Raw genomic sequence first — 25,055 nt, forward strand, 5'->3', positions numbered from 1 at the left:
CGAAGCCAAACCAAATGTGAAGACATTGCAAGGTAACGCCATGAGTGAAACACTTCAAAATAGAACGTTTGGTGGTGGCGTTACCCACCGTATAGGAAGTATTAGACCCAGACAAGGTGCACAATTATCGTGGCGCTCCGAAGTCAAATTCCACATTAATGTATTCACACTTAGAATGTATGTCTTCATTGATTGAAGATATACTTTACTTCATGTGTTGCACATCTAAGTCATCAATATGCATAAGGGTTAGGATGTGTGCCTGATCACAGGACATTTGAGGATTCCAGGATATTTAGCTCACACCGTAACTTGCAAAACCTCTTCTCATCCAAGGGCTTGGTGAAGATATCTGCCAATTGCTCTTCAGTGTTGACGTGTATGATATCAATGTCTTCCTTCACAACATGATCTCTCAGAAAGTGATGACGAATTTCAATGTGCTTTGTCTTCGAGTGCTGAACTGGGTTGTTGGCAATCTTGATGGCGCTTTCGTTGTCGCAGTAAAGTGGCACTTGCTTCAGATGAATGCCATAGTCCTTGAGTGTTTGCTTCATCCACAGAAGCTGAGCGCAGCAAGATCCAGCAGCAATGTATTCAGATTCAGCAGTGGAGAGAGATACACAGTTCTGCTTCTTTGAAGACCAACATACAAGTGATCATCCCAGAAAGTGACATGTGCCTGATGTAGACTTGCGATCAACTTTGTCACCAGCATAATTAGCATCCGAGAATCCAACCAGATCAAACTCTGAGACCTTTAGATACCATAATCCTAGAGTTGGGGTGTGAGCCAAATATCGAAGAATCCGCTTCACAGCTAAGTGATGCGACTCCTTTGGTGCCACTTGAAATCGAGCACACATGCAAACACTGAGCATAATATCTGGCCTAGATGCACATAGATAAAGTAAAGAACCAATCATGGAGCGGTATACCTTTTGATCGAACTCTTTACCATTGTCGTCAGGACCCAGATGATGTTTGGCTGGCATTGGTGTTGTGAAGCCTTTGCAGTCTTGCATACCGAACTTCTTCAGGCAATCTTTGAGATACTTCTCTTGAGATTGCCATTGCGTTGTTGTCGTATTTGAAGACCAAGGAAGAACTTCAGCTCCCCCATCATGGACATCTGATATTGCTCTTGCATCATATATCCAAACTCTTCACTGTACTTATGATTGGTGCAGCCGAAGATAATGTCATCCACATATATTTGGCACACAAACAGTTCACCATCATATGTCTTCGTGAAAAGAGTGGGATCTAGGGAACCAGGTATGAAGCCTTTGCTCTTCAGGAAGTATTTGAGTGTGTCATACCGGGCCCAAGGGGCTTGTTTGAGGCCATACAGTGCCTTGTTGAGCTTGTATACCATGTCAGGATGTTTTGGATCTTCAAAGCCAGGTGGTTGTGCAACATACACTTCTTCTTCAATCTTGCCATTGAGAAAGGCACTCTTCACATCCATTTGATATAGAAGTATGTTATGATGATTTGCATAGGCCAGCAGTATGCGTATGGCTTCAAGTCTAGCCACAGGAGCAAATGTTTCATCGAAGTCAATGCCTTCCACTTGAGTATATCCTTGAGCAACGAGACGAGCTTTGTTTCTGACAACTTGACCATGCTCATCTTGCTTGTTGCGGTATATCCATTTGGTGCCTATTATATTGTGCTTCCATGGATCAGGACGCTTAACCAGTTCCCATACATTATTCAGCTCAAACTGTTGAAGCTCTTCTTGCATAGCTTGAATCCATTCAGGTTCCATGAAGGCTTCTTCAACTTTCTTGGGTTCTGCTATTGAGACGAATGCGAAGTGCCCACAGAAATTTGCTAGCTGAGTTGCCCTTGAACGAGTAAGTGGACCAGGTGCATTGATGCTATCAATTATTCTTTCAATCTGCACTTCATTGGCAACGCGAGGATGTACTGGGCGAAGACTTTGCTCTTGCTATTCATTGTCGTTGTTGGAAGGAATGTCTTCAGGCTGAGCATTGTCTTCATGTTGATCAGGTGCTGAAATGATAAGTTCTTCTTCAGGATGAGCTTCACAAGGTATAATTTCTCCAGTTCCCATTAGCTTGATTGATTCACTGGATGGAACTTCATCTAGCACATTTGGCAGCTGCTCTCTTTGTGAACCGTTGGTCTCATCGAACCGCACATCCACTGTTTCAACCACTTTGTAATGAAAGAGATTGAAGACTCTGTAGGAGTGCGAATCCTTTCCATATCCAAGCATAAAACCCTCATGTGCTTTTGGTGCAAATTTTGAGGTGTGATGTGGGTCCTTGATCCAGCACCTTGCGCCAAATACTCTGAAGTAACTGACATTTGGCTTTTTGCCAGTAAGGAGCTCATAAGATGTCTTGTTCAGTAGCTTGTGAAGATAAACACGATTGATTGTATGGCATGCAGTATCAATGGCTTCGGGCCAGAATTTTCTTGGGGTCTTGTATTCATCTAGCATCGTTCTGGCCATCTCAATTAGTGTTCTGTTCTTGCGTTCGACGACGCCATTCTGCTGTGGCGTGTACGGGGCTGAGAATTCATGTGTGATGCCCAAGGTATCAAGATATGTGTCAATGCCAGTGTTCTTGAATTCAGTGCCATTGTCACTTCTGATGTGCTTTATCTTGGCGCCAAAATTGTTCATAGCTCGATTGGTGAAGCATCTGAAGACATCCTGCACTTCAGTCTTGTAAAGGATTATGTGCACCCAAGTATATCTAGAATAATCATCAACAATAACGAAGCCATAGAGGCAAGCAGTAGTAGTTAGAGTTGAGTAATGAGTGGGACCGAAAAGATCCATGTGAAGCAGTTCGAAGGGTCGAGTAGTGGTCATGATTGTCTTCGAGGGATGTTTGGCCCTCGTCATCTTCCCTGCTTCACAGGCACCGCATAAGTGGTCTTTCTTGAACTTGACGCCCTCGATGCCTATGACATGCTTCTTCTTCGCAAGGGTGTGGAGGTTCCTCATGCCAGCATGTCCAAGCCTCCGATGCCAGAGCCAGCATTCTGAAGCCTTTGCTAGAATACATACTGCAAGATGTGGCCCTGCTGAGAAATCTACCACGTACAAATCATCTTTTCGATACCCTTCAAACACTAGAGACTTGTCAGATTCCATTAGTACAAGGCAACGATATTTTCCAAACATTACGATCATGTTCAAATCGCAAAGCATTGAGACAGACATTAAGTTGAAGCCAAGGGATTCAACAAGCATGACTTTATCCATGTGTTGATCCCTTGAGATTGCAACTCTACCTAGACCCAATACCTTACTTTTACCAGTGTCAGCAAATGTGATGTGGCTCTTGTCGGATGGACGTAAGGTTAAGTCCATAAGAAGACTTCTTTTGCCAGTCATGTGATTTGTACACCCACTGTCAATAATCCATTCTGAAGACGCTGGTGTCGTACCCTACAGTGCAGTTAGGGGGTGTAGGATCGGAAGTATGTCTAGAGGGGGGGTGATTAGACTACTTGACCAAATAAAAACTTAACCTTTTCCCAATTTTAGTTCTTGGAAGATTTTAGCTATTTGTAGGACAAGTCAAGCAATCATCACACAATTCAAGCAAGCATGCAAAGAGTATATAGGCAGCGGAAAGTAAAGCATGCAACTTGCAAGAATGTAAAGGAAAGGGTTTGGAGATCAAACGCATGGAGACACGGATGTTTTTCCCGTGGTTCGGATAGGTGGTGCTATCCTACATCCACGTTGATGGAGACTTCAACCCACGAAGGGTAACGGTTGCGCGAGTCCACACAGGGCTCCACCCAAGGGCAACGGTTGCGCGAGTCCACGAAGGGCTCCACCCACGAAGGGTCCAAAGAAGCAACCACCCACAAAGGGTCCACGAAGTAGCAACCTTGTCTATCCCACCATGGCCATCGCCCACGAAGGACTTGCCTCACTAGCGGTAGATCTTCACGAAGTAGGCGATCTCCTTGCCCTTACAAACTCCTTGGTTCAACTCCACAATCTTGTCGGAGGCTCCCAAGTGACACCTAGCCAATCTAGGAGACACCACTCTCCAAGAAGTAACAAATGGTGTGTAGGTAATGAACTCCTTGCTCTTGTGCTTCAAATGATAGTCTCCCCAACACTCAACTCTCTCTCATAGGATTTGGATTTGGTGGAAAGAAGATTTGAGTGGAAAGCAACTTGGGAAGGCTAGAGATCAAGATTCATATGGTAGGAATGGAATGTCTTGGTCTCAACACATGAGTAGGTGGTTCTCTCTCAGAACATATGAGTTGGAATGATGTGTGTGTTCTGATGGCTCTCTCCGAATGAGAAAGGAGTGTAGGGGTATATATAGCCTCCACACAAAATCCAACCGTTACACAGTTTTCCAATCTCGGTGGGACCGAATCATAAACTCGGTCGGACCGAAAATGTAAACCTAGTGACCGTTAGAGATTTTCGGTGGGACTGACATGCAACTCGGTAGGACCGATATGGTTAGGGTTTGGGCATAACGTAATCTCGGTGAGACCGATTACACAAACTCGGTGAGACCGAATTTGGTAATTAGCTAACCAGAGAGTTGGTCAGGCAAACTCGGTGGGACCGATTTGCTCTTTCGGTGAGACCGAGTGGAACTCGGTGAGACCGAAAAGTTACAAAGGGGAAACACTGAGTTTACATTGCAATCTCGGTGGGACCGATTCGCTCTTTCGGTGGGACCGAAAAGTTACGAAAGGGAAACAGAGAGTTTGCAACCCCATCTCGGTGAGACCGAGATCCTTATCGGTAGGACCGAATTGCTAGGGTTTGGCAGTGGCTAATGACAAGTGAAACTCGGTGGCGCCGGATAGGAAGAATCGGTAGGACCGAAGTTTGGCTTAGGGTTTAGGTCATATGTGGAAGTGGGAAAGTAGTTGAGGGTTTTGGAGCATATCACTAAGCACATGAAGCAAGAGGCTCATTAAGCAACACCTCATCCCTCCTTAATAGTATTGGCTTTTCCTATGGACTCAATGTGATCTTGGATCACTAAAATGTAAAATGAAGAGTCTTGAGCTTGAAGCTTTAGCCAATCCTTTGTCCTTAGCATTTTGAGGGTTCCACTTTCACATCCATGCCATGCCAATCATTGAGCTTTCCTGAAATAATCATCTTGGAATAGCATTAGCTCAATGAGCTATATGTTGTTATGAATTACCAAAACCACCCAGGGATAGTTGCACTTTCAATCTCCCCCTTTTTGGTAATTGATGACAACATATAGATCAAAGCTTCGACAAAAGATAATAATCATGAAATATATCGTCGCTTTGAGAAGTATGTGATAAGTAAGAGCTCCCCCTAAATTTGTGCATATTTAAAATTTGCTTTGGACTGCAAATGCACAAAGAGTTAGAGTCATGGGTTACTCTTCCATGTCACATACATCTTGGTGGAGCGCTTAAAATGATAAGAATGAAATACATGCACTCATCACCAAGAAAAGTGAATGATCACATAAGATAGATAAAATAATAGCATTAAGCAAGTATTAAGTGTAGCTTATGATCAAACACATGATCATCAATATCTCACAAATAATGACGTAGTATCTCAAGCACTCAAAAGCAAACAAGTTCGAAAAACCACCAAATAAAGCAAGAGAGAAAAGCAACACTCTCTCTCTCGAAGCCTATGATCTATACATCTTCTCCCCCTTTGGCAACAAGTTACCAAAAAGTTCCTAGAAAATGCATAGCACTAGATCGACGCTCAGGCTTGATCTTCAGGTGGTGGTGGAGTCCGGATCACTCCAAGGACGAAGGCTTCGGTAGATGCTGAAGTAGTCGCTGGAGTTGGAGCTGAAGTAGATGCTGGAGCTGAGGCTGTAGCTGGTGCTGAAGTGGTGGCTCTTGTGTCAGCAACTAGCACGGCAGATGACCTCGGGCCTCTTGGCACTCTGGAAAAGGCATGAGTAGTAGTACTGCCTCTCCTCTTCTGCATGTCCTCCTGGAGCTGCTCCACTGCAGACTGAACTTCCGTTACCTTGACATCCAAGTCATAGAACTTCTGTTCCATGATTCTCTCTAGGCTCTGCTGATTCTGAGTAAGGGTGGCCAGACTTTGCTCAATCCTCAGCGTGGATGCAATCAAGTAACCAAGCTGCTCTTGTTTGGTCTTCAAGAAGTATTCAGATGCCTCCTCTTGAGTTGGCATCTTGGAAGCTTTCTCCTTCCTCGCCTTCTCCTTCTTTGCATATGCTTGTGCAGACGATGGCTCGTTCTCAGTCATCACAACTTCATTGTTCTCAAAATCTGGACGGATGGGCAGGTGTTCCTTGTCCAATAGATATATGCCCGTGCCCATCTTGGAGTTGATGAGCTCCTGAATTTGAGGGGCATATCCGTAGCTCCTCTTCTGATCTGCTGCAGTCCTCTTAATTGTTTCCACTATGAGGCTCATTACCTTGAACTTCTGAGGCACATCAAACACATGTAGCAAGTTGATAGCATGGCCTCTGATCATCTTGTGATCTCCAGACTTAGGCAATAAGGTGTGCCTTAGTATCCAATTGATCGTAGGCAGTCCTGACAGAAGGTAATGCACAGACCCAAACTTGAAGGTGTCAAGAGCTTCATTGGGAATTTCCTTGTACATATTGGACATGGAGTTATGGTCCATCTTCTTCTTGGCATAGATGTCCAAGTCTTCATCTTGCTCCTCTGGGGCATTTATGATCTGTGCCCACTCAGCCACTGTAGATTGGTACCTTGTACCCTCAGACATCCATGTGATCCTCCCATCTGGATAAAAGTGTGCCGTGGAGTAGAACTGCATGATAAGTTCCTCGTTCCACTTTGTGAGCTTCTGCCCAACAAAGTCAGCTACTCCACAAGCATTAAAGCTGTCATATACTCCTGGGTAGTGCTCCTCCTTCTCCTTGATGTAGGTCCAGTCAACCCATCTCATGTCACAGACAATTGGCTTCTTATCTAACAGCACAGTCTCATAGAAATCCTGCTGCTCCTTGGTGTGAAACCTGTAGTCCACGGCAGTCCTTCTCCTTGAAGCATATGGGTCTGCTTCTCTCCATTTCCTCAGCCCTGAATCTCTCCTGAGCTTCATGTCCTCAGCCACAGGATGAGCATCGTTGTGGTCTGGGATCTTGGGCTTTAGCTTTCTCAGGACATTCTCTTCCTCATCCTCAGCAACAGTCTCAGGCACTGGGGCCTTGTTCTTCTCAGCTGCAGGAATGCTCCTTGTATTTCTCTTAGGCTTTGGCTTGGAGGCAGCTTTGGGCTTAGATGCAGTAGCCCCTGACCTTATGGCATCACCCATCATCTTGGGTGCCTTGGGTGCTGGTGCAGCTACCTCTTCTTCCTCTTCTTCTTCCATGATGGAAGCTTTGCCAAACACTCTGGCCACAGTCTTCTTCACCCTTTCCTTTCTTTTCTTGCCCTCAGCTGCAACTGGCTCTTGGGGAGTGGGCTTCTCAGTTGAGGCTCTTGCCTTTGACATGGGTTGCCTGCCTGCTGGCCTTTTGATTTTCAGACCTGGCTTAGTGCCTTGAGCTGGCTCAATTCTCTTGGAAGTGGCCTCTTCCTCTGCCACATAGTCCTCATCTTCGGAATCTGAAGTCCTCTTCTTCCTTTGTCTCGTGGCAGCCTTTGGCAAATTGCTAGGAGTGCTCCTGCTGCCTTCATCAGATGAACTGGAGGGACTAGTGCCCTCACTCATCACCACTTGCTGCTCTGACAGATTTTGGCTATCACTGTGATCAGACATGCTGCAAACTGACTGCTGACCCTGTGAATAGATTATAGAAGAGATAGAGTGGATGAGCATCACAAAATGCAGAGATTTTTGCAAAAAGAATGATCCAAAAACTTAGTTTTAGTTTCCCACTGAAATCATCTCGGATCTACCGATTTTCAAACTCGGTGATACCGAAGCAGTTTTGGAACCTAAACTAGTGAACTCGGTAGGACCGAGTCACAGTTCGGTGGCACCGAGACTGCTAGGGTTTCACAAAGTTCAAAAATCGGTCACACCGATAAGTAATTCTCGGTCAGATCGAGTCTCACTTGTGCAATGGCATAAGCCAAATCGGTGGGACCGAGTTTTTCAACTCGGTGGGTCCGAGATAGTTTCGGCGGAAACCTAAACCTAGAATTTTCGAATCAAACCTAATCTACGGGCGTTTTGACTGGATAGAATTTTATCAAACGTGGCTAGAAACAATATGATCACAATGTGCTAGGAATCAGATTGAGGAATAGCACAAAGATCAAGTCCATACCCTAGTTCGGCGGGGACTTTCTACGGCGGCAACGGCGGGGCAGAATTCCCGTTGACGGCGACGGAGACCAGCGACTGGAGGCTGCTGGTGGCGAGAAGACGATCCGGAGACCACGAGGGCAGAGCAGGCTATCGCGCAGGCGAAGGGGTTCGGAGAAATTTCCAAATTTTGCCCGTGACTATATATAGCCCGACCCTGTCAGTGTGACCGAGTGGAACGACTCGGTGGCACCGAGATTCATAACTGCGTGCAGTTACTGAAACTCGGTGTGACCGAAAGGTTCAAATCGGTTGCACCGAGATCGAAAACCTAGATCAACTTAATGATCTCGGTAGGACCGAAAGTGGAGTATCGGTCAGACCGAGAATCATAAAGAGGTTTTGGAAGTTTAAGTCTATGACGAATCGGGGACTCCGAGCGCTCCTCACACGGAGTGGTTCGAATCTGACTTGATCAAATTTTGTGACGCAGCATGAATAGAGTTTGAGACGAGAAAAGCATAGATAGCTAGAGGAGGTTCTTAGGCATTCTTGTCCATCCACTTGGCAAGAAGAAATAAAGCCGAACAATCAAAACAACAAGTGGATGTCCTCGAATGAGTAAAATATGCAATCAGCATGCTCACTCAATAAGATGGCAAATGAAATATGTGACAAGGCATGCACAACCAATTCTAGCATCTATCAAGCAATTTGCGATGACTAGGTCATCTATATATGAGTATATTGACTTAGGAGTCAAGTGAGATCACTTGATCATAGGTCATACTCATCGTTTAAGCTCAAGTGGGGTTACCACTTTTACATAAAGCATTGTTGTGTTCACATCTTTAGAGTTGCTTTAGCTCAAGTCTTAGAGTAAAGCTCCCCCTGGATGTGATATCCCCCCTAAGAGGGATGAACTAACCTTGGGTTTTGTCGATGATGACTTCATGTAGATATTGAAGATGTGGATGCTCAATGTTGATGTAGATCTCTTGGAGCTATCCATTTGAGTGAATTGCACTTTCAATACTTACATGGGTTAGTCCCACAAGGAACAAACAAGGATATCCATAGACATAGAGTGATGCACACAAAAGATGATGTCCATGAAAACTTTTAGGTTACCTTGTCCCTTGTCTTACCAACAAGAGGGTTTGTGACTCCTTAAACTAGTGCAAGATGTGGAAGTTGACACTTGTTCTTGCCAAAATGATAAGAGTGAAGTATGTTGGCGGAGTCACCCTCAAGAACTCTCTAGTTCTTCTTCTTTTGGATCCACATCATCTTGATGGGAATCCTTGGAGTTGTAGTCGTACTTGATGAAGTGGAACTTGAAGTAGTCTTGGGAATCCACTTGACTAGGGTCTTCGGAGCTTCTTCAAATGCATCAATTTCCTCTTGAAGCTTGTCCTTCCCTTTTTGCTCGTAGTCTTGTGGTGGAAGATCATCTTGAGCTTGTGTCCCCTTGAAAGAAGTATACTTCTCTTGTTGAGGGACAAACTTTGTCTTGGGGTATTGATCTTCTTCCACTCAACTCCATTGGCATTGAACTTTCGCTCAAAACCAACACCTTGATTCTTCCGGTGCATTCCTTGCTTGCGCACAATTTCCTCGAATTGCTTACTCCCGGCAAGGCTTTTGTACACTCCTTTCTCTATAATTCCCTTCAATAAGCTATTTTCTTGCTCAAGTGTAACTTGGCTAAGAGAATCATTAGTGGAATCAAGAGAACTACTAGAAGTAAAAATATTGGATTTAGCATGATCATTGTTACTACTAGAGGAAGAATCTTTCTTGTTAGACTTGACTTGAGGCATGTAAGTGGATAAGAGTAAACGCTTGGCAATGTAAGAAGAACTTTTCTTGCGGAGATCATCATTGATTGCTTTTAAGAACTCATGCTCTTGCTCAAGATTGAGCTTTTCAAAGTGTAATTTCTCATGAGCTCTTAAAAGTTCTCGATGATCTTCGAAGATAGTGTCATGAGCTAACTTAAGAGTTTTTAGTTCTTTAGTTAGAGCCTCAATCTTCTCCTTATCATTGTCATTCGTTTTATCTTGATTAGCATGATTAATTGGTCTTTCATCATAGTATTCATCACTAGAGTTGTCACCAAGCAAATCATCACCTAACAAGTCATCTTCATCACTGTTGAAATCAACATACTCGGGGTGTGTTACCTTAGGACCTTTGGCCATGAAGCATCTTCCAATTCCTTCATTTGGTGAGTCAAATATGTCGTAGGAGTTGGTTGACACAAGTGCTAGACCGGCAACACCTTCATCTTGAGTATCTTCGGAGTCGGAGTGATAACTTCTCTCGGAGTGGCTGTCGGAGTCGGAGCCGGATACCCATTCACCAACATGAGCTTGATGTCTTCGTCTTGTGTAGCTCCTTGATGATTTTTCCTTCCTTTCCGAATCCTTGCTTCTCCGTGAGTATCTTCGTTCATAACGATCATCTCTACTCCTTCTCTCTCTTGGTGGTGATCCTTTGCTTCTTCTTTTTGGAGAATCTTCTCTTCTCTTGTAGGGAGTCGTACACTCATTGGAATAGTGTCCGGGTCTTCCACAATTGTAGCAGTTTCGCTCTCGACTAGAAGATCTTTTGTCATTGTAGGACCTTGACTTGGAGCTTCTATCTTTGCTTCTACTCTTGTAGAACTTGTTGAAGTTCTTCACCATTAAGCTCAATTCTTCATTGAAGTCTTGTTTCTCACTTGATGATGTAGGGGCTTCACATGAGGCTTTATAGGCACCACTTGATTTATTGTGAAGTTCCTCTTTATCCTTAAGTGACATCTCATGAGCAACAATTCTTCCAATCACCTCAGTTGGCTTGAGATCTTTGTAATTGGGCATCATTTGGATCAATGTGCACACGGTATCATATTTTCCATCCAAGGCTCTTAGAATCTTCTTGATGATGAATCTATCGGTCATCTCTTCACTTACTAAGCCGGCAATCTCATTTGTGATGAGAGCAAGCCTAGAGTACATTTCAGCGACACCTTCACCATCCTTCATCTTGAACTTGTCAAGTTGGCTTTGAAGCACATCCAACTTGGATTCCTTGACGGAGTCGGTACCTTCGTGCATATCAATCAAAGTGTCCCAAATTTCCTTTGCATTTTCAAGGCGGCTGATTTTGTTGAATTCTTCGGGGCACAATCCGTTGAAGAGAATATCACAAGCTTGAGCATTGTATTGCAACATCTTCAACTCATCCGTGGTAGCTTCACGGTTTGGTTCTCTCCCATCAAAGAAGTCACCTTGCAAACCAACACACACAATAGCCCAAACGGCGGGGTTATGTCCAAGAATATGCATTTTCATTTTATGCTTCCAACTAGCAAAATTAGTACCATCAAAGTAAGGACCTCTACGGTGATAATTTCCCTCGCTAGATGCCATACTCTCCTAGGTTGTGAAACCAAGGGTATGACCACCAAAAGCTATGGAGATCAATTAAATGGAGACCAAAGCTCTGATACCACTTGTAGGATCGGAAGTATGTCTAGAGGGGGGGTGATTAGACTACTTGACCAAATAAAAACTTAACCTTTTCCCAATTTTAGTTCTTGGCAGATTTTAGCTATTTTGGGACAAGTCAAGCAATCATCACATGATTCAAGCAAGCATGCAAAGAGTATATAGGCAGCGGAAAGTAAAGCATGCAACTTGCAAGAATGTAAAGGGAAGGGTTTGGAGAATTCAAATGCTATTGGAGACACGGATGTTTTTCCCGTGGTTCGGATAGGTGGTGCTATCCTACATCCACGTTGATGGAGACTTCAACCCACGAAGGGTAACGGTTGCGCGAGTCCACACAGGGCTCCACCCAAGGGCAACGGTTGCGCGAGTCCACACAGGGCTCCACCCACGAAGGGTCCACGAAGAAGCAACCACCCATAAAGGGTCCACGAAGAAGCAACCTTGTCTATCCCACCATGGCCAACGCCCACACAGGACTTGCCTCACTAGCGGTAGATCTTCACGAAGTAGGCGATCTCCTTGCCCTTACAAACTCCTTGGTTCAACTCCACAATCTTGTCGGAGGCTCCCAAGTGACACCTAGCCAATCTAGGAGACACCACTCTCCAAGAAGTAACAAATGGTGTGTAGGTAATGAACTCCTTGCTCTTGTGCTTCAAATGATAGTCTCCCCAACACTCAACTCTCTCTCATAGGATTTGGATTTGGTGGAAAGAAGATTTGAGTGGAAAGCAACTTGGGAAGGCTAGAGATCAAGATTCATATGGTAGGAATGGCATGTCTTGGTCTCAACACATGAGTAGGTGGTTCTCTCTCAGAACATATGAGTTGGAATGATGTGTGTGTTCTGATGGCTCTCTCAATGAATGAGAAAGAGGTGGAGGGGTATATATAGCCTCCACACAAAATCCAACCGTTACACAGTTTTCCAATCTCGGTGGGACCGAATCAATAAACTCGGTCGGACCGAAAATGTAAACCTAGTGACCGTTAGAGATTTTCGGTGGGACTGACATGCAACTCGGTAGGACCGATATGGTTAGGGTTTGGGCGTAACGTAATCTCGGTGAGACCGATTACACAAACTCGGTGAGACCGAATTTGGTAATTAGCTAACCAGAGAGTTGGTCAGGCAAACTCGGTGGGACTGATTTGCTCTTTCGGTGAGACCGAGTGGAACTCGGTGAGACCGAAAAGTTACAAAGGGGAAACACTGAGTTTACATTGCAATCTCGGTGGGACCGATTCGCTCTTTCGGTGGGACCGAAAAGTTACGAAAGGGAAACAGAGAGTTTGCAACCCCATCTCGGTGAGACCGAGATCCCTATCGGTAGGACCGAATTGCTAGGGTTTGGCAGTGGCTAATGACAAGTGAAACTCGGTGGCGCCGGATAGGAAGAATCGCTAGGACCAAGTTTGGCTTAGGGTTTAGGTCATATGTGGAAGTGGGAAAGTAGTTGAGGGTTTTGGAGCATATCACTAAGCACATGAAGCAAGAGGCTCATTAAGCAACACCTCATCCCTCCTTAATAGTATTGGCTTTTCCTATGGACTCAATGTTATCTTGGATCACTAAAATGTAAAATGAAGAGTCTTGAGCTTGAAGCTTTAGCCAATCCTTTGTCCTTAGCATTTTGAGGGTTCCACTTTCACATCCATGCCATGCCAATCATTAAGCTTTCCTGAAATAATCATCTTGGAATAGCATTAGCTCAATGAGCTATATGTTGTTATGAATTACCAAAACCACCTAGGGATAGTTACACTTTCAGGGGGATAGGCTTCACCAAGAGCATTGTGAAGCAAAAACATTTGACGAACCAGTGGGTTATGAAAGCTTAGATCCAGGTTAGGACTAATAGGGAGAGTAGCAAGCGATTCAGGTACGAAGTACATAGTAAGACCATTTGGGCATTTGATCTTGCGCCCTACAAGATGTTTAAGGTCCCCAGCAATAGCGTCAGACGATTTTGGTTTTCTGCTGGAGACCTTTCCCTGCAAAAGAGAGTTAAGCCTTCTTAACCACCCACATCTTCAAGGGTGGCTTAGAAGCAATAAGTCTAAGTGCAGCATCTGAGAATTTTGGCTTTGAAGCCTTAGCAAACAGTCTTGCAGGCGGACAATAGTACTCATAAGAATAAGCAGAATAGTTCTTGGTCTTATGAACATGGAGGTTTGATGAACCGCTCTCATATTCATATGCATGAGTATGATTTCCCTGCAAAACATTTGGTTAGTGCGACTCAGGTGAGTCCTCTGTCTGTATGAAACCTTTGGACCGTATGAAGCCTTTGGTCTGAGGTTTGTCTTCTTCACGTGAGGTGTCATGATGACATTCACAGGAAGACTCTCCAGACACCTTTTCGGAACCCAGATCTTCTTCATAGGCGGTCCATTCCTGCAGTTAGTACCAATGTACCTGGCAAACACTTCACCATTCTGATTCTTAAACAGTATATAGTTTGCATCAAAGGATTCGTCAATGATAATGGGGTTAGCACAAGTGAAGCCAGATAGATTGGATGGATCTGCTGAAGGTTCCTTTGCAGCAACCCACATGGTTTTGGGGTACTGCTCAGGTTTCCAGTAAGAGCCATCTGCATTCATTTTCCTTACGAACCCTACACCCTCTTTCCTAGGGTTTCGGTTCAGAATCTGCTTTTTCAGGACATCACATAGCTTCTGATGCCCTTTAAGACTTTTGTACATCCCTGTTTCAAGCAATGTCTTCAACCTAGCATTCTCATCAGCAATAGCGGTGGTATCCTCAGCAGAGGGGTTAGTTACCACATCAGTTGAAGATATTGCAACAGCAGTAGCAGTAGAACATTCAGCAATAGAAGTAGCATTATCACGCTCAATGCATTTAAGACATGGTGGTTCAAATCCTTCCTGAGCGGGACTGATCTGTTTGGCGCGAAGTGACTCGTTTTCCGTTTGAAGATCTTCATGAACCGCTCTCAATTTCTCAAGATCTTGCTTCCTTTGAAGATAATCATAGGAAAGCTTTTCATGAGTTGTTGAGAGAGTTTCATGACGACTTTCAAGTTCCTGATACTTGACGTGAAGATTTTTTATGTCTTCAATTAAGGATTCAGATCGAGTCATTTCAGCACCTAACAGATCATTGCTTCTGTCTAACAGTTTTTGAATATGTTCCATAGCTTTATGTTGTTCAGTTGCAATTTTAGCAAGTGTTTTGTAGCTAGGTTTTGAACCACAATCAGAGTCATCGTCACTAGATGTTTGATAGTGAGTAGTGCGTGTGTTTACCTTGGCACCGCGTGCCATGAAGCAGTAGGTAGAAGCGGAGTAGTCCTTGTCATTTGCATCGGTGTCGGTGATGAAGTCATTGTCTTCAATGTTGAATATGGACTTGGCAATGTATGTTGTAGCCAGACTTGCGACGCCTGAGTCGGATTCCTCCTCAGACTCCACCTCCGCCTCCTCGGAAGTAGACTCCTCCTCTGAATCCATTTCCTTGCCAACAAATGCATGTGCCTTTCCAGATGAGCTCTTCTTGTGTGATGAAGACTTTGAGGAAGACTTGGAAGAAGACTTTGAGTATTTCTTCTTCTTCTTCTTCTTCTTCTTCTTCTTCTTCTTCTTCTTGTCGTCAGAGTCATATTCCTTGCTCTTTTTCTTCTTTTTGTTCTCATTGTCCCACTGTGGACACTCAGAGATGAAGTGGCCAAGTTTCTTGCACTTGTGACATGTTTTCTTCTTGTAGTCATGAGCAGGGGCTTCATCATTCCTTGAACTTGATCGGGAAGACTTTCTGAAGCCTTTCTTCTTGGTGAATTTTTGGAACTTCTTGACAAGCATAGCAAGTTCCCTTCCAATGTCTTCAGGATCATCAGAACTGCTGTCAGATTCTTCTTCAGATGAGGAGACAGCTTTTGCCTTCAAGGCACGAGTTCGCCCATAGTTTGGACCGTAGATATCTCTTTTCTCCGAAAGCTGAAACTCATGTGTGTTGAGCCTCTCAAGTATGTCAGACGGATCGAGTGTCTTGAAATCAGGACATTCTTGAATCATCAGGGCCAGGATGTCAAACGAACTATCAAGTGATCTCAGCGGCGTCTTGAAGACTTCGTGTTTGGTAATCTCAGTGGCGCCGAGGGCTTGAAGCTCATTTGTGATGTCAGTGAGTCGGTCAAATGTGTGCTGGACATTCTCATTGTCATTTCGCTTGAAGTGGTTGAAGAGGTTGCGAAGGACACTGATTCTCTGATCTCTCTGGGTTGAGATGCCTTCATTGACCTTGGAGAGCCAGTCCCAGACCAGCTTGGATGTCTTCAAAGCACTCACACGGCCATACTGTCCTTTGGTCAGATGACCATAGATGATATTCTTGGCAGTAGAGTCCAGTTGAACGAATTTCTTGACATCAGCAGCAGTGACACCTTCTCCAGCCTTGGGAACGCCATTCTCGACGACATACCATAGGTCGACGTCAATGGCTATAAGATGCATGCGCATCTTATTCTTCCAGTAGGGATATTCAGTTCCATCGAAAATGGGGCACGCAGCGGAGACTTTAATTATCTCTGCAGTCGACATAGCTAAAACTCCAGGTGGTTAAACCGAATCACACAGAACAAGGGAGCACCTAGCTCTGATACCAATTGAAAGTGCGTTATATCGACTAGAGGGGGGGTGAATAGGCGATTTTTATGAAAGTCTTCAGAACATGGGAGTTTTGAAGACAAACGATAAAAATAAACCTATTACCATGCAGCGGAAGGTAGACTACACTAGGCAAACCATAGTCAAGTATTCAATGAAGTGAAAGCACAAAGACTAATAGCAGCTAGGTAGTAAGGATCAGGTAGGAAGATATTGTGAAGCCAAACAGAACACGCAGTCACTCAGTGAAGACAAATGATAGAGCAAACATACAATGACTTCACAAGGAGTAACAGTAAGTAAAGTGAAGTGAAGATGAAACCAGTGACTCGTTGAAGACAATGATTTGTTGGACCAGTTCCAGTTGCTGTGACAACTGTACTTCTGGTTGGAGCGGCTAGGTATTTAAACCTTAGGACACATAGTCCCGGACACCCAGTCCTGAACACGCAGCTCAGGACACCCAGTCCTCACCGTATTCTCCTTGAGGTAAGGTCACATAGACCTCGCCCAATCATTCTGGTAAGTCTTCAAGGTAGACTCCCAAACCTTCACAGACTTCGTTCACTGGCAATCCACAATGTCTCTTGGATGCTCAGAACGCGACGCCTAACCGGCTGGAGGATGCACAAGTCCGTGAATAAGTCTTCAGATCACACAGACAAGAAGAACTTAAGTGATGCCCAATTCTCTCTGGCGTGGGTGGCTTGGTATCCTCGCAAGGAATTCTCTCTCAAAGGCTTCGAGGTGGGTTGCTCTCAAACGACAAAAGCCGTACTCATCTGAGCAGCCAACCGTTTATGGTTGTAGGGGGTGGGCTATTTATAGCCACTTGGCAACCCGACCTGATTTGTCCGAAATGACCCTGGGTCACTAAGGAACTGACACGTGTTCCAACGGTCAGATTTCAAACTCACACGGCAACTTTACTTGGGCTACAAGCAAAGCTGACTTGTCCGACTCTGGACAAGATTCGCTCTCATAGTCTTCACTCGAAGACATAGGTTTTTGGTTTAGGCATCACTTCAGTCATTCTGACTGGTTCTCTTGGACCCCACTTAACAGTACGGTGGTTCCTATGACTCAACACAAAAGAAAAAAGAACTACGAAAGATCTAAGTCTTCGAGCTCCATAGGCTTCATATCATGTCTTCTCTTGTCATAGTCTTCAATGTGAATATCTTCATATACCACCTTTGACTTCAATGTCTTCATGCATTTTTAGGGGTCATCTCTGGTAGTAAAACCGAATCAATGAGGGACTTCTACCTGTGTTATCCTGCAATTCTAACAAACACATTAGTCCCTCAACTAGGTTTGTCGTCAATACTCCAAAACCAACTAGGGGTGGCACTAGATGCACTTACAGAAAGATCGTTTATGTTTGGGAGGGTGGGTGGATTTGAGTCCGAACCCTTACCCGATCTGAGACCCAGGGGCCGAGGAGTTTCCAATCTTGGACGTTCGGGTTCCGGGATGTTGCCCGATAAGACTGGCCCGCTGCCTGGTTCTAGGTTCAGGGCTTGGGTGATGTCCTCCCGTAAACGGGTATCCGGCTCGGAGAGCTCAGGAATCCGGACATAGTTAGTCCTCAAGATAGAGGAAGAATCGCCGCATTGTTCCTCGACCACCGCAATATGATGGGTGACCGGTGGAGAGTTAATCTCCATTTGATCGGGTTTAAGCCCAATCCGATCATAGTCCATAGCGACTCCCAAGGCGGCGATGCAATCCAAGAGATCGTTTAGGGATGAGAGCTCCATTGGATCCATCTGCTCGGCAAATTCCGAGCCGACGTGGAGGCTGTTTTCGATGACCCGAGAAGTCATCGTCTGTGCAGTAGCCGAACGGGCGGTCATGATGAAACTGCTTAGCCGGAGAGTTTGGCCGACAGCCAGGGCTCCCCGGCGGTAATGTTGTTTTTAACAACAAGACGAGGCAACCTTCCTTACGGCGACGACACAGTGGAACTCTCAATGAAAGCACCAATGTCGGTGTCAAAACCGGCGGATCTCGGGTAGGGGGCCCCGAACTGTGCGTCTAAGGCGGATGGTAACAGGAGGCAGGGGACACGATGTTTACCCAGGTTCGGGCCCTCTTGATGGAGGTAAAACCCTATGTCCTGCTTGATTTTTTTTTGATGATATGAGTATTACAAGAGTTGATCTACCACGAGATCAGAGAGGCTAAACCCTAGAAGCTAGCCTATGGTATGATTGTGTGTTGTCCTACGGACTAAAACCCTCCGGTTTATATAGACACCGGAGGGGGCTAGGGTTACACAAGGTCGGTTACAAAGGAGGAGATATGCATATCCGTATTGCCTAGCTTGCCTTCTACGCCAAGGAAAGTCCCATCCGGACACGAGACGAAGTCTTCAATCTTGTATCTTCATAGTCCAACAGTCCGGCCAAAGGATATAGTCCGGCTGTCCGGAGACCCCCTAATCCAGGACTCCCTCAGTGGTCGATAGAACTTGAGGGAATATTTGTTCTACCTTTATCTCCTCATTGGGTTCGACACTCTTACTTACCGAAAGAGGCTGCAAATGATCCCCTATACTTGTGGGTTATCACATACAAGCGACTTTGTGAAGGGCCCGGAGAAAAAAAGAGAACCCTAGCCGCCGCCACACCATCCAGAACAGGAGAAGAGAGGATCTGAAGAACTTCCGAAGATCATCTTAGTTTTGGTCCTCTCATCTCCATCATCACCACCACTACTTTCATTGTTGTAACACGAATTCCAATTAGGAGAACAGTTGTAACTTTACACAATTTCATCTGGAGATCAAGACTATATGAATCATCCATTTCATCATATCATGGATCTTCACAGTATAATCAATATTGTTTTCATGGGATTTATCTCTGTTGTGATTGATTCCCCTCTTATGATGCATGAGTAATTCCCCCTAGGTGTGGTAGATGTATGTAAGTGGTAAGATTAATTTGTGCCTATTCTATATGTCATCATTTGCATTCGTAGTAGTATGATCTATCTAGTATGTTGTCATGTTGTGGTGAACTCTATGCATGTTGTCCAATTTAAGGGCCCTAAAAACATGGTATTTATAACCTACAAGTATATGGGATCGCGACAGTTTTCGAGGGTAGTATTTCACCCAAATTTATTGATTCGACACAAGGGAGGCAAAGAATATTTAAAAGTATTAGTAATTGAGTTGTCAATTCAATCGCACCTGGAGAACTAAATATCAGTAGCAAAGTTTTTAGTAGCACAGTAGTATGATAGTTTCATAGTAGTGGTAACAGTAGCAATATTAACAATAACAGTAACAACATCCATTTTGTAGTGATTGTGACAGCAACAGCAATGAAAGTAACTTAGCAATGATCAATATGCGAAAAATGTAGGCATTGGATCAGTGATGGATATTTGTGTTGGATTATATTCATCATATAATGGTCACAACCTAGAGCAATACACAATAGCTCCAATTCGTCAATGTAATGTAGGCATGTATTCCGTATATAGTCATACATGCTTATAATAAGAACTTGCATGACATCTTTTGTCCTACCCTCCCATGGCTGGGGTCCATAAGGAGAATAAGGGATATTAAGGTCTCCTTTTAATAGAGAACCGGAACAAAGCATTAACACATGGTGAATACATGAACTCCTCGAGTTACAATCATCCCCGAAGAGTATCCCAACTATTGTCACTTTGGGGTCTACAGATCAGAACAATAACAAGTGCATATAACTAGAAGATAGGATCAAGAACTCAAATATATTAGTGAAAACTTACAGTTTCTGATCTGAAATCATAGCACTCGGGCCCTAGTGGCAAGCATTAAGCATGGCAAAGTCATAGAAACATCAATCTTAGAACATAGTGGATACTAAGGATCAGGCCCTAACAAATTGACTTGATTACATGACAAATCCCATCCAACTCCATCACCGTCCAGCAAGCCTACAAAGGAATTACTCGCTCTCGGTGGTGAGCATCATGAAATTGGCGATCAAGAAGGTTTAGTGATGATGATGGCGACAAATCCCCCTCTCTGGAGCCCCGAATGAACTCCAGATCAGCCCTCCCGATGAAGAACAGGAGATGGCGGCGGCTCCATATCGTAAAACGCAATGAAACTTCTTCTCTTATTTCTTTCCTTGGGGAGGCATAATTTATAGACTTGAGAATAGGGTCAGCGGACCCACATGGGCCCCATAAGATAACAAGGCACACCTAGGGGGGCACCCGCGCCCTTTTGCCTTGTGGGCAATAGGTGCCCCCTCTGGTGGGTCTTGACTCCAGTATTTTTAATATATTCCATAAAAAATCTCCAAAAAGTTTCATCCAATTCCGAGAACTTTTATTTCTACACAAAAAACAACACCACGGTAGTTCTACTAAAAACAGTGTCAGTAAGGCTTAGTTTCATTCAAATCATGCAAATTAGAGTCCAAAACAAGAGAAAAAGTTTTTGTAAAAGTAGATACGATGGAGACGTATCAACTCCCCCAAGCTTAACTTATTGCTTGTCCTCAAGCAATTCAGTTGATAAACTGAAAGTGGTAAAGAAATACTTTTACGAACTCTTTTGTTCTTGTATCCGTATATAAGCTTAAATAGCACCCAAGTTTTTAGCAAATATCATGAACTAACCATGCAAATGATAACACTTAGAAATCATATTTACTCATATCAATGGCATAATCAACTAGCGGTCAATAATAACATATCTCAAATGCCAACAATTTTTCAAAACAATCATGATACAGTATGATAACATGGTATCTCGCTAGCCCTTTCCGAGACCACAAAAAATAAATGCAGAGCACCTCTAAAGTTCAAGCAGTGACTAAACATTGTAATTCATGGTAGAGGAGATCCAGTCATGATGCACACAACATTAACTATACTCAATGCATAAGAAAGACAATAGCGCTCTCAGGACTGGTGCTTAAATTGAGAAGATGATGACTCAGCAATAAAAGTAAAGAACATAGAAGTAAATAGATAGGCTCGCAGAGGGAAGCGGAGATTTGCAGAGGTGCCAGAGCTCAAAGCTTAAAATAGAGATGAATATATTTTGAGAGGCGTGCTTTTCCTGTCAACATTACAACCGACGATTTTCAATATCTTCCATGCTAAACACATTATCAACGGTTTGATAACCCACAAGTATAGGGGATAGCAACAGTTTTTTAGGGTAGAGTATTCAACCCAAATTTATTCATTCAACACAAAGGGAGCCAAAGAATATTTGCAAGTATTAGCAGTCCAGTTGTCAATTCAACTACACCTGGAGACTAAATATTTGCACCAGAGTGATCAGTAGCACAGTAATATGATAGTTTGGTAGCAGTAATAGTTTTGTAGTAATTGTAATAGTAGCAACAACAGCAGTAGTAACTTAGCAAGAACAATATGTGAAAATCTCGTAGGCATTGGATTGGTGATTATGTTGGATAACATTCATCATGTCACAGTTATAACCTAGGACGACACAGAACTATCTCCAATTCATCAATGTAATGTAGGCATGTATTATGTATATAGTCATACGTGCTTATAATAAGAACTTGGATGACATATTTTGTCCTACCCTCCCGTGGCAACGGGGTCCATAAGGAAACTAAGGGATATTAAGGCCTCCTTTTAATAGAGAATCGGAACAAAGCATTAACACATAGTGAATACATGAACTCCTCAAACTACGGTAATCACCAAAAAGAATCCCAATTATTGTCACTTTGGGGTATATGGATCATAACACGTAGCAGGTGCGTATAACTTTCAAGATATGATCAAGAACACAAATATATTGGTGAGAACATAAATGGTTCAGATCTGAAATCATGGCACTCGGGCCCTAGTGACAAGCATTAAGCATAGCAAAGTCATAGCAGCATCAATCTCAAAACATAGTGGATACTAGGGATCTAGCCCTAACAAAACTAACTCGATTACATGATAAATCTCATTCAACCCATCACCGTCCAACAAGCCTACGAAGGAATTACTCACTCTCGGCGCTGAGCATCATGAAATTGGTGATGTAGGATGGTTGGTGATGACGATGACGGAAGATCCCCCTCTCCGGAGCCCCGAACGGACTCCAGATCTGGCCTCCCGATGAAGAACAGGAGGTGGCGACGGCTCCATATGTAAAACGTGATGAAACTTCCTCTCCTATTTTTTCCTGGGAATTATGAAATTATAGGCTTGAGATTAGGGTCAGCGGAGCCACATGGGCCCCACAAGCAACCAGGGCGCACCCAGGGGGTGGACGCGCCCTGGTGCCTCGTGGGCAGCAGGTGGCCCCCCTCCAGTAGATCTTGGCTCCAGTATTTTTTATTAAAAATCTGCAAAACGTTTCATCAAATTCCGAGAACTTTTATTTCTGCACAAAAACAACACCATGGTAGTTCTGCTGAAAACAACGCCAGTCCGGGTTAGTTTCATTCAAATCATGCAAATTAGAGTCCAAAACAAGAGAAAAAGTGTTTGGAAAAGTAGATACAACGAAGATGTATCATAGTTCCCAAGCAAAAAAGGTAAAGTTTACTCCCCCTCAACCATACAAACACAAGCCATGGCTAGCCGAATCCACAAGTGCCATTGGTACGACGAGCTTCTATATAGACGGTTTTTAACCCCTTTCCGCGACGACATTTTAAACCGTCGCCTTGCCAGTGTGTGCGATAGGGGGGTCCTTCCCACATGACCCAGAAACCACCGGGGATAGGCCCTCTGGTCACACACACTGGGTAAAATGAGCTTGTGTGCGACCGGGCTAGCCATCGCATATAATTATGCAGGCCCAATTGTTTTCGTTCACAAGTACATCCCACACGGTGAATCCCAGAGAAATGTTTCCATTCGTATGTACATCCTATCTAGTGAATCCCATAGAAATGTTTCCGTTCGTCTTTACATCCCACAAAGTGAATCTCGGACAAACGTTTCCATTCATATGCACATCCCACACAGTGAATCCCAGACAAACGTTTCCGTTCGTATGTACATCCCACGCAGTTTTATGTATAGCCTCTTGTGTCATAGGTGTAACGATCACATACGCTCTACCTCTGTTAACCATTTGCTTTATTCAAATATATCACATACGATTTGATGAAAAAAATTGTATGGCATTGGGCTATCCATCACACACGCTTTTACTGCTGAACCATTTGTAAAGTTCCATGACCCATTTAGCAGGTTTATTAGTTTACTATTAATAATTCCAGTATTAAGCACATTCACAGTTTATATCGGCTGTTTGACAATTTCATATCAGGCACATAAATATATTTTAACATCACAGTATGATAGCTACATGAAAACAACACAGTACATCACATAGCATCTAGTTCACCTTCATAACACTGGTGCAAAGACATGCTATACAAACAGTTTTTAACCCTTTTCCGCGACGACATTTTAAACTGTCGCCTTGCCAGTGTGTGCGGTAGGGGGTTCCTTCCCACATGACCCAGAAACCGTCGGGGATAGGTCCTCCGGTCACACACGCTCTGCAAAATGAGCTCGTGTGCGATCGGGCGAGGCATCAGAGACAATTATGCAAGCCCAATCGTATCCATTCGTATGTACATCCCACACAATGAATCCCAGAAAAACGTTTCCGTTCGTGTGTGTATCACACATGATTTTTTATGTGGAAACGTTTGTGCAAGTGGCCTAACGCAAACAGCTCTCTAGCCGAAGTCATGTGTGATTCTTCATTGATCCAACACGCCTACAACCGTCTGGGTTGTTTGAGTTCATCGCCCACGATGTTGTCTGAGAAACCATCTGCAATAGAAAATCCCAATAAGCAGGCTAATTGGTCTATTACGGATAATCCATTTAGTAATCAAATTGATATTTCTTATAAAACACACCATATATTTCATACTCGTATTATGGCAACCAGGATTTCATAATTGAATTACATCTGATAGCTTCAGCACTCAGTTACACCATATAGGCATATAGCTAGCTACGCCATTACACAACGGCACCAAGTTTCACATGCAACATCGAAAACCTTTGGAAAGTAGCATCATACATAGTAAATAGACAGATGAATCTCATCTGGAAAACTACAGAAACGAAACGCAAATATTGAGCCTTCAGTGATGTTGAATGTCTTTGCAACTTTAGGCCAGTGGCTATCAGGGGCAGAGCTAGGCCCCTGGCACCCAGGGCCAAGGCCGGGGGCGTGAGAAATGTTACAGGCTATTATCTATATAGTTTTTTATGCAGGCCCGGGTGCAGTGCTGTAAAAAAGAGAGGCCCAAAGCCTGATTGGATGGCTAACCTGGAACGCACGCACGAAGCAGGACCCGCTCGATCTAACTTGCACGCAGGAAGATGAGATGCCGGCACTCACGTCGCCGACCTGACGCGCTCGATCCAACTGGCACGATTTCCAGCACTCACGTCGCCGCCAGTACCAGCTGTCATCCGCAGTCGTGGAGTCGTCTCCGCCCTCCCACTTCTCCTGCTCCGGCCATTGCCCTCCTGTGCTCCATCCGCCATCGTGGCGTTGTCTCCGCCCTCTCCCACTTCCCTCCTGCTCCCGGCCACCGCCCTCCTGTGCGCAGTTCGCTTGTGTGGGTGCGCCATCTGGTTGCTTGACTGTCGAAGCTTGGTATTTTTCTTTGATGATTTTCCTGTTTCCCCTCATGTTTTTCACTTGTACC

The sequence above is a fragment of the Triticum urartu genome, chromosome 4 (genome assembly GCF_003073215.2).
Source record: "Triticum urartu cultivar G1812 chromosome 4, Tu2.1, whole genome shotgun sequence".
NCBI lineage: Eukaryota > Viridiplantae > Streptophyta > Magnoliopsida > Poales > Poaceae > Triticum > Triticum urartu.